General features: G+C 45.9%; 1 protein-coding gene across 2 annotated transcripts in view; it reads right to left on the bottom strand.

Moving 5' to 3' along the window:
* Positions 1-13,426, bottom strand: part of srrm3 (serine/arginine repetitive matrix 3) — a 60,964-nt gene extending 47,538 nt beyond the window's left edge. The window contains exon 1 of one of the 2 annotated variants that reach the window (XM_037467155.2): positions 13,226-13,426. The gene's annotated coding sequence lies outside the window, so the exon portion shown is untranslated. The remainder of the gene's footprint in view (positions 1-13,225) is intronic. The other variant, XM_062558027.1, reaches the window with a different exon arrangement.
* Between the last annotated feature and the right edge of the window lie 215 nt (positions 13,427-13,641).

The raw sequence follows: 13,641 nt of genomic DNA, 5'->3' as shown, positions 1-13,641 counted from the left end.
TGGTCCCAAGCCTAGCTTGCCTGTACATTTTTCATACATTTGTAATAAACACGGATGTAACCCGTCCATTGAAGGTCTCAGAAGCTGGTTTCTATTTCACGGCTGGCTGCGTGCGGATGTGATCACTTAGACGAATAAACAAGATCATGATATGCCTGTGTGCTCCAATTAAAGATGTATGGCATAATTCTCATTCAGACGGGCATCGGCGATGATAATGGACCGGACACAGATTCGAGAGGGAGCGTGTGTCACTGGGGAGGCTTTTCAGACACTGCCATTCTCACTCAGATAAGACGCACAAACATATACTGGCCCCCTCCTTCTGCTCTGTCCTCCCCTCATATGGGCAGTTCTTTCACAGAGAGACAGGATTTTAGCACTGCACCTCCTTCCTGTCTCTGCATTCACAGTGTGAGTATAAATTCCTACTCTGTATGTAGATATGTGTGTGTGTGTGTGTGTGTGTGTGTGAGGTGGGGCACCGGAGATTGCTGACGGAACGCCGCACCAGCAGCATCAGCAGCACCGGGGGGAGAGCGATTTGAGGAGGTTTTGTCATTTTTCCGATATCTTGGGAGCCTCAGTTGGAGGCCGCCCCTCCTCCTACCTTCCACTTCCCTGACAGGTCCACTTCCTTCTTGTCACGATAAGAAAGCATTCTCTTCATGGCAAGGAGGCCCGCGCGGTGAGTAGCTGACGCTGGAGGACATACAGCATTCACTGAATCAAGGTCAACCAGCAGATAGCTGTTTTAACAGGATTTGTCAAGATTGGCTTCCGATGGAAAAACGTAGCCTGCTCGGGCAGACAAAAACCGCAGACCAAACAGAGAACAGCCGCTCAGGGCCAGATCATTCTGGCTCAGGTATTGAGCGAGTGAAAAGCAGAGCCTGGCAGACTGGGAGATAACGGCCGACAAGGGAGACCGATTGGCTGACTGATTGAAGGAGAACTGGTCACACCTCTCGTCCCTGATCCTCTGTGACCTCCAGTCCGTCCCCACATCATCAGGAGGGGACAGGATCTAATTGAGATCAAAGGGAGTAAAACAAGCCTCCGAAGGGTGAAGACGAAGACACACACTGACGGGGGGGGCAGTCCATCCGTCATCGGATCTGTCGCTCGCCTCACCGTCCCGAGACGAGGCGCGTGCCTCACGCCGAGCAGCTGGAGAGAGACGTTGACAGCAACACAAAACTCATTCCCTCAAACTATCAAGGTGAGGTAGGTCCACCCCCCACCCCCCCCCGCCCCTCTCCTCGCTGTGTTGTTGCTCCTTGCTTTTACATCTCAGTCTGCTGCTCTCCGTCGCAGGGAGACTAACCAGAATACCCCGATGGACACAACTCGAGGCCCGCTCCCATCGCACAACCTCTCGGGGCTCTGTCAGGATGACCATGTGCTAGCAGCACATATTCATGGATTAACACTCCCCCCCCGCACTGCCCCAAGAAACGACACGTACATGTTTTTATGGGGGGGGGGGGGGCTTAAGCAATGTTTCTGGGCTAATCAGTGCCGAAATGTGTTTACATGCCGCAGGAAGGAGCTGACAAATTTTGTAAAATCTTCAAAAAGCAGGGGGTTCTAATCTGCAGGTGGGGGGGCAGGATTAAGGCACCTTTCACAGGAGGCAACCCGCTACAATCCCAGGCCTCAAACAAGTGTGTATATTCATACTTGGGAAGCGAAGCAGTGGTGTATCACTGCTGTGCGCGCCCTGAGCTGATCAGTGGGGGAAAGGCACTGAGCAGGAATATATATGCGGGTAACTATAACTCAGGGAGGGAGGGAAGTCTTTTGAATAACATTTTTTTTTATGTAAAGTGGAGTGATTTTAGAAAACTGGGCTTTAACAGGAAATTGACAAAATGTCTGTTGTGTTGCTTGACGATGAACTATTGAAGCCAATTTGCTAAATTTTCCATCTCAGAGTCATGTTATCATCACTGTGGTGTATTTTCATTCCTCTCAGGAAGGTCATCCACAGCAGTCTGATCAAAAGCATTATTAGAAATTCGGTCAATCCATTATTAGAAGCATTTGAGACCAGACGTCTTAAAAAAGGGAAATGTTTTATTGGATAGTCAACTTTTTTTTCTTTATAAACTATATAATACTGGACTGCTTTCTTAACAGGGATTTTCTTACGCTAATATAGTAGACTATGAATACTATTAACCAGAGTTAATTACCAACCTTCCTCTGCATTATGGAGGTGTACCAACCTGGTCGAAACCACATTGGGAGATGTAAAATCATTTGCACTGTGCGGATGCAACATTTCCATTTAATAATGACCAACAAGTGTGACCTCTTGTTGTTATTTTTACATTGTGTGTGACAACGCATTGAATCCATGTTGGGTTAAAAGTGTCAAGGAAGATTTAGTTGGTCACTCGCTCACGTGTACACCCACACACAGACCAGCAGTGATATGGACCCCAGTGATATGGAGAGGAGTCTGCAGTCGGGTGCGGACGGCGCCGGATCCAGCTTGCCAGCGCTAGAAACGGGGGTCCAGAGAAGCCAGCAGGAAGGAGGGAGAGTTACACTTTGAAAGCTCTCGTAAAGGTCAGGTGGGCTGGCTACCACTAGGCGCCATAAAGGTCGGATACAGCCCTCGGCTGCACCGGAGGTGCAGTGATAGTACAAGAAATCTCACCAACACTGATGCGGCTCCAGACAAAGTCAATACGGATGCCGCAGCAGCTGCACAGGAGGCGTCAGCCTTTGTTAAAAAGGCTTTATCAGTCAAGGTGGTGAGCAGAATGCCCTGACTAGAGAAAAAAAAGCAGAGGTGCGCCTCCTGCTTTTTACCTCAATCGTAAGCTCCGCTCTGCTGATGTAAACATAACTCAAATAATGAGCATCTGCAGTCTTCCAGGAGCGACCCAGCACCCCACATTAGTTGGACTCTCTTCGTCCGCTGCTCGAACAAGTGAGGCAGACTGATTGTGTTACAGTCACAACACTAGCATGATCCCCAAATATTAGTCACAGGCAGACATTAGCAGACAAAATGGCTAACTGTATCATCCCCCCATTGTCACATGCCTTCTGTGGCTCCCCATATGGGCAGCGGCCACGACGGGCTCATTAATCCCCCGGGAGGCAGGGGACAGAGGATGAGTGTGTCCAGGCTTGCTATAATATCCTCTGGCCAGGCACTGCCCCTCCCCCTCCCCCCCCCCCACCCTCTTCCCCCACTGCCTCCACCAATGCCATCTGTTTTCCTCTCCTAAGGCTCTGGCTTAAGTCCCTTGCTGAACATTGGTCTCTCACTTAGAAAATGTGCCACAATCTACACAGAGGCTTGTAAATGTAAATGTATATAAGGAGATACAATGGACACAAATATCCTCAAGGATTTTCTGCAAGTAGTAACACGTACAACCGAGTGTAGACACATGACATTTCTCAGTCGTTTACACTAGTGTTAACCAGCTTAGATTTTCCTTGGTATGAGTAGAATTTTCATAAGAGGAAAATGTAAAGAAAAAACAATAGAAACAACAACAGCAGTTTAAGATATAGTTTTCATTTAAAGAAAACTAGAGCACTTTGTCTTCTGTGCATGTTGTTTGCACTCAGACTCAAATTGACAAAAATGATGACAGTCACATCTCTTGACAGAAAGCCATCAGTAATTTCAGATACCTATTGGACATAGAAAATGAACACCCCCCCACACGTCCGTTGCATACAAAGCCTGCTGTTTCATGTCCATTGGTTTACTCTGTCTCTCTACCCTTATTACCAAGGCCCCGTTTCCAATTCCAGCATCACAGGTAGTTGGCTCTCACCCAATCAGCTCCCTGCCTGTGTGAAGGTGGCATGTCGCCCATCCTTTCATCTCAACTCGGAGAATTCCCCCAGTGGTGCTCCTCTGCAAACAAGTACGTGTTTCAATGATACAACCCCCTGTCCTAAACAGCAGTGTTTGTACTTTAGAAACAAATGACAAATAATGTCCATTCACAGTAGCAACTCTTACCTGCAGAGGTGGCACACCATTTATTTCTATTTTTGAGGTGGAGTGATTGCCCGATCCAAATATGACAGCATCTACGCTCACGTGTGTATTCATCGATCAGTAAGCCTCTTTGGGAAAGGGGCTATTTCCTGGAGTTCTGGCTTACCCAGTTCTCTGGACCAAGACTTACTTTACTGCCCAGACTGCGATTGGTCAAAACTTCTCAGTCTACGAACCGAGACCGGAGGTCAACTCTTTTGAGGTTATGTCGATTTGGGTTCATCTCATGTGATCTTCTCAACTCGCATGCTGCCTAAGGTGTCACACGTTTGGTTATTTACAGCGGTAGGACAAATGTTTTATCAGCCAATCAGAGCAGAGCCTTCCACCATCTCTGTAAGCATGAATAGAAATGTAGCGTCAGATGCTAACACACTTAGCCTGAGGGTAACTAGATTACAGATCCATTTCTGCCTTTACCCACTCACTCTAATCCTGTCCGTCTCCCGCGATTCCCACTTTCTGTTGCTAATCATATTTGCTGCCGCTGAATAAATGGCTAACATCCTCACAAACCCTTTCACTTAAGCATCTTCCGGGCTACCACAGCTAAAAGCCCCGGGTTAAAACAACTTGAAGCGCATATGTCAACTAGTTGCAAATGGGTCGAACGTAGAACTTGTCCAGGCCTAGTGAAATGTGCAACCTCGTACTCTTCCTGACTCACAATGTGAGCTTTAAAGGAACGTGTAGGTCCTCAGCTTCTAGCTGCATGCCCCGAGGAGGTAGATTCTCCCGTTTCCCCCTAATGGAAAAGGCATCGAGCATGAAATTTCCCCTGCGGGCCAAAGATGTGCTCCACTCTGTGGGGTTAATCGATGAGGGACTGAGGATGGAATCCGAATGAGAGTCAGATTCAGATGCGCAGAAGGGTAAAGACGCTGTTGCCAGACAAAGACAAAATCTTTTGTTCAACAACGCAGAGCGTTTTGGTGGCAGCTTTTGTGGGGCCTGAGGATGGGCCTCAGAGGCCGCTGGCCTTTACCGAAGCGTGTGAAAGTAACACTTTTCATGTAGCACATCTCTGAAGAAGGCCAGGGTCACTTGACAGAACACGGTCCAGTATTCACCACTGAGTCTTTGAACAGCACAACATGAGACGCGATTGTATTTGGGATTGAAGTTTATTGCTTTGAACGCGACGAAAGCCCTGACGTACATTTCGAGCTGGTCAAGGCAATTTCATGGTGAAAAGAACTTGGGCTGACTCTCATTTACACCAGACACTCTCAGCAGGTTGTGATTGTTATTGTTATTGACACAAAACCAATAAAGATCCATCTAATGAACAAAGACTTTATAAATAGCCGGAGACTTGCGCCTCTCTTGGAGTCACGTTTAATGCTTCCATCTGATCTTCTTTGTAAATCCTTGAACCCTGTGTCTTCTAAACAATTATCCAGCAACACCCTGTCTTCATAAAAACACCCCTTCAAAATGTAACTCAACAAAAGCTCTTTTATGGTTACTGCGAGCCTTGGAAGATCGAAAAGGCTGTCAGTATGTCTTTTTTTATTTAGACTGGTAACTACGGCGTTGCCGGGCTCAAATGCGCTGACTCAAACACAATAGCAAAGTTTCACGATTTATTTATGCGTCAAATAACTTAATGAGGGCGGAGTGGCTCACCTCACAGCCTCCCACCACGTGCACATTCACGCACACACACTTGCATTACGGGACCTCAGAGAGCAACGAAAGCCAAACATTCTCCCCAAACGTAGATTGGTAGAGTTTTCTTTTTGCAGTTTATTCTCTGGAGTCTGTTTAAATGTGTGTGTTTCAAGCTGAACCTTTATTGCTTCTGTTATACTTAAAAAATACAGTAAAGAGGTTTCTGCTGTATTTGCTGGAACTGAGTTCATTTGTAATCATCCTAATTAGCAAGAGAAGCTAAAAATGCCATCAGTTCTCTTCTCTCATCTGACTAGTGCTAATTCTACTGATTGCATGAAGTTGAAATGGCTCCCTAAATCAGGGATAGGAGACTTTGATTGTGGCATACTACAAAAAAAACAGTGCTGCTACAGTGAGATCATTAGTGTTGATAGCGAATGTTAAAGAAGAACATAAGCCTGTTGTAAACAAGTTATGTGTGTGTGGTAACTGATACGTTCCATAATACAGATGACCACAATGCAATCTCATACATACTTAATGTTACAAACATTTGAACATGCAATCTAAGAATTTAATACAATTTGGCTTTTTGACTCACAACTGCAATCATTGGATTGCTGGGGAATCACAAATAGTCCAGGAACTAACATATGGCAGCTTCGGCTAATAAAATGATGAAATCAACAATACTGCAATAAAACTTGCAACAGTTCTGTGATAGATGACTCTAAATACTGCGGAGCGGAAGTAATGGAAGGGGATGGAAGAGAAAATTGATGCAATTGTTTCATTTCAAGGTTTCTGGAAACTTCCAGAAGAAGTTGGATGCAAGTTGTGCCCCACAAATGTGGTTTTGACTTTTGATTTAATCACATTGTTATTTTAAACCAAATGTATGTGAACAATATTTAGCAGGAGACAGTTGTGCTTGATAACAACCTGTTAATAGTGGATTTTCTGTTACTGGGGGCCACCACATATAGCTCTTCTTCCTCACAGTCCAATTTCAGGTTTGAATCCACAGTCTGTGGGCTGCGTCTGGCAGACACTGTCTGATGGAGCTTATCAATTATTTACTGCTATCCATGTCCATATAACTGTAAACTCTCAGAAGATGGTAGTTACTAAAGATACATACGGGCCATGCCATATTGGGCTCACTCACTGTCTGCCTTTACAGACTCAAAGTACATGCGGGATGTTGTTTCACAAATATTTTTTTACTTTTTTGTTGGTTTCCAGAAACCTTTCATGGGAAGTTTAGCTCTGGAATGTTGGGAATCTTGACCTTTGTGTAAAGTAAAATTCAAGCTGCTGGAGAAGTGGCTGATCTTTCTGTAAAACGGGCTATTCATCACTTAGCGGCAGCCGTTGGTTTGTTACGCTCCTGATTATCTAACCGCGGAGGATCGGACAGACAGGCGTACGGACACTGAGACAGAGAGACACCCGTCAACCACAACGTCTACACGGCCTGACATCATCATTGCAGGAGAGCATGATGGCTCAACCCCCTCCCCCAGAACAGCTGCATGGCCTTCCCTGACTGAGTTAAACACACACACACACACACACACACCTGTCTGACAAAGACACACACACACACACACATACGGACGGATTCAACAGTATCACTCTGCGGTCACTCCATGAGATGCATGCATTGTCTACATAGAGGCAATAAACGGGTATTTTTGATTCCGGCCTTGCTCTAAGGGGGGGGGGGGGGGGGGGGGCTTTGAGTGTGGCGATTCCAGCAGGCTGGGCTGATATGAATTCCCAGCATGCTCGACAAAGAGAAGATAGAAAAGGTCAGGGCCTGCATTCATCTTTTCAGCCCACTTTTTCCCCTGCAGCGCCGCCTTATTGCTGCCGACCCTCATCCCAATCTTTCAGGGCTGAATGAATGGAGTCGTGGCTCATTACTGATGCCATTTTGTCATCTGCTGCTGTCTGCTGGTGTCACTCAGCCTGAAACATTGCCACTCATTACACGCTCCCACCGACAATACTGTTTACACAGAGCAATTAACATGCTGTTTTTTCAGAAAGACTGTACGTGATCCAAATAAATGCTATTTTGATTCAACATTCAAACGGGTTTAAAAAGACCACATCAATGGGGGACTGATGCTACTGGGGGATTATTTTAGTTTACCCTTGGAAATATGGGTTTTGATGGGGGAGCCTTTAGTCAGGTTTCATTTTCGGTTTCATTTTCCTCATGTGGGAGACGTTCACTGAGTCATCATCTCCTCGGAGCCCGATTCCTCCCCACTACCTCACCCACTCAGGATTATGGCCGCTCTGGATGGGCAGCTGAGAGGATCATTTCTCCCACTCACTCCTTCCCTTTATCTATCAGCACTATCTTTCTACTCCTGCACAACAAACATCTGCCGATGCTGCACATGCTGTGTGTTTGTGTGTGCGTTGAATCTCTTGTGGCAGAGCTGGAGAGCTCATGTTGGGCCTCTCGGGGGGGGGGGGGGGTGGGCATTATTTAAAGGTCATACTCTTTCTGTTGGTTTTTGCAAAATGAATTAATAAGCTCGGAGTTCTTTTTGCCTCCACAATATTTCAAAACCTACATGTGCACTCCTCCTGAACCTGTGTGTCAAAACGGCAGAGAGATGGATATCTGGTGTGTTTTGCTGAGGAGATAATAGGGGGGGGGATGTGTGTGTTGTTAGTTCTCTGGAGTCGGCACAGCAGATGGTTCAGTGTTGAGAATGTTTTGGCCGCAGCAGCTGCTCTCATTGCACCTCCTTCCATTCTTCTCACCCTCACATGCACACACACACGCACGCACATAAACATAAACACACGCGCTCCTGAAAAGCACACCGGGATCACCTGATGGAACTCGACACTGATCCCGTCCATTATTCATGAGGAGACCGAGAGCGGCTACACAGTCCACACAGTGCCCCCCCCCCCCCCCCCCCCTCCCACGATACTACTTTGCCATGCGGAAAACACCATGCCGCCTGTGACGTCACTCTCAAATGATTAGGGGGGTGGGAAGCAGAGTGAGTGCCGGAATAGACATTGTCACTGTTCTTCCTTCCCCCTCATTGTCTCAGGCTCTCTCTCTATCTCCCCTCCCCTTCACCTCTGCGGAAGAACTTCAAAGCAGCTCTGAAGTCAGTATGATAGAGGGAGGGAATCCCAGGGGGGCAGTACCACACACACACACACACACACACACGCGCACAGCCCAAAGATGGCTAACAAGCATTCAAACAGTGCCCTTTGAGCAATAGCTGGGTGACAGCTTCAAGCGAGCTCCACTCGAGGGGAGCGAGGCCGTTTCTCATGGTCGTATTGATTCCAGCAGCGGTTTTATGTGCCCGTTTTATGCAACCCCTCTTACCCAAATCGGTGCCGTGCACGAGCCGGTGCAGGGGACTCTGGATCTGAAGGATCGAGGATAAGAATGCACTGCTTATAATGTATAATCAGTGATGATAGATCTGAGAAAACAACTGAATAAAACATGCAACTTACTTAACAATTATCGGCTCAGATAGAAACAGCCCCAAAATCCACAAAAAAAGAAGTTGGGTTGAATTATTCAGATTTCAGTCCTTGATGTAAATTTGGTCTAATGTTTTCTGCTTCTTGATGAGGATGAGTCTTGGGTGAGTCCCTTTGATCACCAGATGAAGCAGGCGTTCTCTTAATCTTCCAAGTTGCTTAAATGCTCTCCACGGTTGGAGGCTGACCTCAAACTTTAAGTTGAGCTACAGAGGCACCGAAAGAATCCAAAACTGACAAAAGAAGAACTTATACACTTTTGAATGTCAAGTGTGTTTTGGAGGTCGGGAGGGGACGAAGGGCCCCCGAGCAGATAAAAGGCAGACCTCAACTCGCCGACACATCTGTAACCTGATTGCAATAATCTCTCTTTATATTTTGATAAGGATTATTAATCATAATTATTAATTGATTTAAGGGATTGATTGCACTTTCACATTGTAGTAAAAATGGTACTGCTTTCACTGCCATATAATGAATGTAAATGCACACATCTTTTTGTCTTTTTGTTTTGCCTCACTTCTCTTTTACTCAGGTCTGCAGCCGCAATATTCGACAGGATGAAGCCAAAACATCTAGCTGCCAGTTTAGGGACTGTTCAATTGTACTATTTTAAACACTAAAATACAAGTCGATATTTTTATTTACTGTTGGAATCATGACAATTCTGATTAATATATGAATATTTGTGTGGCCCTATTGCACTTCTTCACATAGTCAGAACTTAAGTCACCCAGAGACAATATGGACAGATGTAGCTGTCCTTTGCGTAAAAGTATCCATATGCCTGCTTAGAAGTCATCAAAATATAGTCATAACTCCACTCTTTGAGAATCTTCCTGTTTTCATGGGTACATTACAGGAGCTGCATTATATTTCCTGCAGATGCAACGAGAGCTTTTTCAGAGGCACCGATATACAGAACTGAACAAAAGGGGAACAACCCCCCCCCCCACACACACAGACACACGGTAAGTAACAAATACTGCTTAGCCAAGCAGGATACGTACAGAAAAACACACACACACAATGTCCTCTGTGAGAAACAGGATGAAGCACTAAAAGCAAAACTCAAAAGCAAAAGAGTCAGCCAGAAAGAGAGAGAGAGACCTGTTTGTGCATGAACTCAGAGGAGGATTAAAAAAGGATGCGCTGTAACGAGGGGAGGAGTTGCGTGCTATTTTGTCAGCCTGAGCGCTGTGCCACGGTCCACGTTGCAAAGCTGGTGGAGTGGAGGATTCAACCCGAGGTAACCTCCAAGCTCTGATAGCAGATGCTAATAGCTCTTCAAGCACAAGATGGTCGGATATCAGGCCATTGGGATTTCTCCGGTATGAGAATTGTTCTTCCAAAGTTACAGCAAGCAGTTCCCTCGGTAACTAATGAACGTTGGGAAAACGTCCACTTGGTGTCTTTACTCAGTTGAAGATGGATTCTTTGAACACAGATGTGTGGATTTGGTCCCCCATAAAGAGGGAGGAGGTATTAAAAAGCATTGTCAACCAGAGGCATGATCACACCGAGCTAAACCTTTTTCAATATATAATAGAGAGGCTTGAGAAGCTATCCTGCCCTTTAAACTACAATGCTTAAAAACATAACCAATTTATTTAAATATGGAAGCCTGGTCCTGAAAAGGGATAGGAATAACATACGTAATATAGAAATTATTTTCAGATTTCTAGTGTTCATCCATTTTTCTCTCTCATATTACAAAACTGTTAGCTTTAGTCATGTATCTGTAAGAGATCTCCTAGAGCTCATGATCCCCGTAATGATCAATTATGAAAATACTGATTTAAGCAATGAGAAAAATACAGCACTGCAAAATGCAGTGTGATGAAAAATATGAACCTAAATAATTTTATTTAGAATTTTGAAATATCGTCCAGCCCAGTACATTCCACCCACATGACGCAGCAGTTTACTCTATAGCTGGAAATAATCCCAGAGTGCACTTGGATTTGAGGAACACCGCCCAATAAATAGAACATAAAGGAATTACCACGTGCAGTGATTCCACACACCCGGTTACGCTTCACTCCTCACCCGTCACCTCAAGTGCACTTTCAAGGGCAATCGGGAAGTGATGTTTCAGTGCAATTTTCTGGATCCCAGTCTCTTTGGCATAAGCTTTTCATTAAAGAGCAAAGACAACCTCCACCCGCCCCCCCAGACGCTTCACCCACAGCGGCTTCGCCCTTCAGGAGAGCAGAAAAGGAAATAGGACATAAGCCAGCAGGGAGGCCCGCACGGGGGAGGGAAACCACTGGGATGCTGCAGAGTGGTGCGGATGGTGCTGCTGTGATACGCTCGTCCATGAACAGCGTGGACGTGGAGCAGACAGGAGTCAGATGCCTCACAGAAAGACGGCGGAGGAAGACGGAGCGAGAGTGGCTGACATTTCCCTCACCCCTCCTACATGAGCGGCTAATCCCTCGGTCAGCCTCTTACCTCGCCCCGGGCCGATCCCTCCGGGAGTCCCACGCAGTGTTTTGGTCAGCGCTGTCGCTGTCCCGTCGCTCACACGGGTCCTGCTGACTTTTCCTTTTTAACTATAGAGCCACATGTCACAAGGGGAGTGCTTGCTGAGTGCTGATTCACGCGCTGTTCCCGAGCCAAACTGTCTGCCGCTGGAGGCTGTTTGGGAAGGCTGTCACACAGCGGCGTACCGTCATAGAATTTGAAACAGTGTTTTGGATTGTGTGTGTGTGTGTGTTTTTTCAGACCTGCGACTTATGTTGGTTGTTTATTCCATCTCAATGAATAACAGTTTATGGGAAAATAAAAAAAAAATGCCTTACAGAATTGTTTCAAAAAAAGAATATTGAGTTTACTAATCCTCACATTTGAGAAGCTGGTAACGTCACACATTTGGCATTCCTGCTTTGAAAAATGACTATTTATTTATGGAAAAGCTGCCCACTGATTTTCTGTTTATCTACTAATGGAGTCTGTAACACTAAATGCAACAGATCTAGCATCCATATTTGGTGTCATAATACATTACTGTATGTATTTGGAGACGGATTAGAGCTGTTCACATAGACTGAGCTCCTGTGTTAAAAACACATACAAACACTCGACTCCCCCTGTGAGTTTTTAATGTATACGATGAATTCTTCTTCCCACGGATATTACAACAATACTAGAATATATTATTCTAAATGTGTGTTGATAGTTTAATTTGTAAATCCAATTGTCCGTATAGGATAATAACTGCAAAATCCAAGAGCAGTCTAAGACCTCGTTCTGAATCCTTAGTGTGTATCTACATCTTTATGTTTTTATAGTTTAAAAACAAGCCCATTAATCTCTAGCGCTCCCATCTAGTTACCAGCCACACTCATCTACTGCTCTTTATACATACATAACGCCATGAGCAATGAGTTTAAAACGTTAAAATCCACCAGATTCACCAAACAATTTACGAGTTAATAATTCGAGTCGTTGTCTATTTACGAGACAATCGCTTATAATGTGTTCAATGCAACCACTAACTAAACCCGTGACAATAAAGCCTTCAAAGAACTCATATGGACATCTTTTAGACAATGCTGTTTGCATGAATAAGATGTGATGCTGTGCTCGGAGTAATCCCGTAACTGTGTAATCTGAGTGGAGGCGGTTCAACATGAACACGCCCCTCGATTCACAGAAAATAAATGGCAACGGCATAAGAACCAGGCACATTAAATGCCCTGCGGCTAGGACACGGAGAACATAGATGATCACAAGGGGACAACGACTTTTTAAAAAATTAAATTAAATTAACACCACAATCTGCAAAACGAGGACGAGAAAACACGGCGTCACATGAAGCCGTTTGTCACAGAAGCGTCGCTCGTTCGATCAGGGAGAAAATACAAGAAAACGCAGCGCCACGATACGCTCATACAGTATTTATGGTCATCGGAGGGGGGGGGGGGGTGGACTCGTTCTTCTTCAGTGATGCTGCCCGTTTTTATCCCCGCTACCTCTACTAACTTGATCCCATTTAAGCTCCCCCGTATAAAAACTCCGTACCTTTTTTCCTGCGGTCTCGTGCCTCGCTGGTTTGGCGCACCGGGCGGATATTTCGCTGTAGTCTGTGACTCGGGACTGCGGGTCGGTGCTGATGTTGAGGCGCGTCTCTCGTCCCTCCTCTTCGGCGTTAGCTAGCAGCCCCGCGGCTTGTGGTGCTGAAGTGGACAGCGCACCGAAGAGCTCAGGGAACAAAACCCCACCACGCAGCGCCTCTCGCGGCCCGCCTGCGAGCTCAGCGCCGCCTGTTGGACCGGAGGAGCACCTGCAGCCCGCAGCCGAAGGGAGCAATGCAACGGCATGGCGCCCCCTGGGGGAGAGTAGCCTACACCGCTATTCTGTGTACAGCATTGCCGTAATCAGTGCGGTGGTTCACTACTACATTACGACATGTCGCGGGAGGAGACAAGGTGTAAACA

Source organism: Pungitius pungitius, chromosome 16, assembly GCF_949316345.1.
Source record: "Pungitius pungitius chromosome 16, fPunPun2.1, whole genome shotgun sequence".
Classification (NCBI taxonomy): domain Eukaryota; kingdom Metazoa; phylum Chordata; class Actinopteri; order Perciformes; family Gasterosteidae; genus Pungitius; species Pungitius pungitius.
The sequence above is the reverse complement of the archived record's forward strand: the minus strand, read 5'-3'. Positions and strand labels throughout refer to the sequence as shown.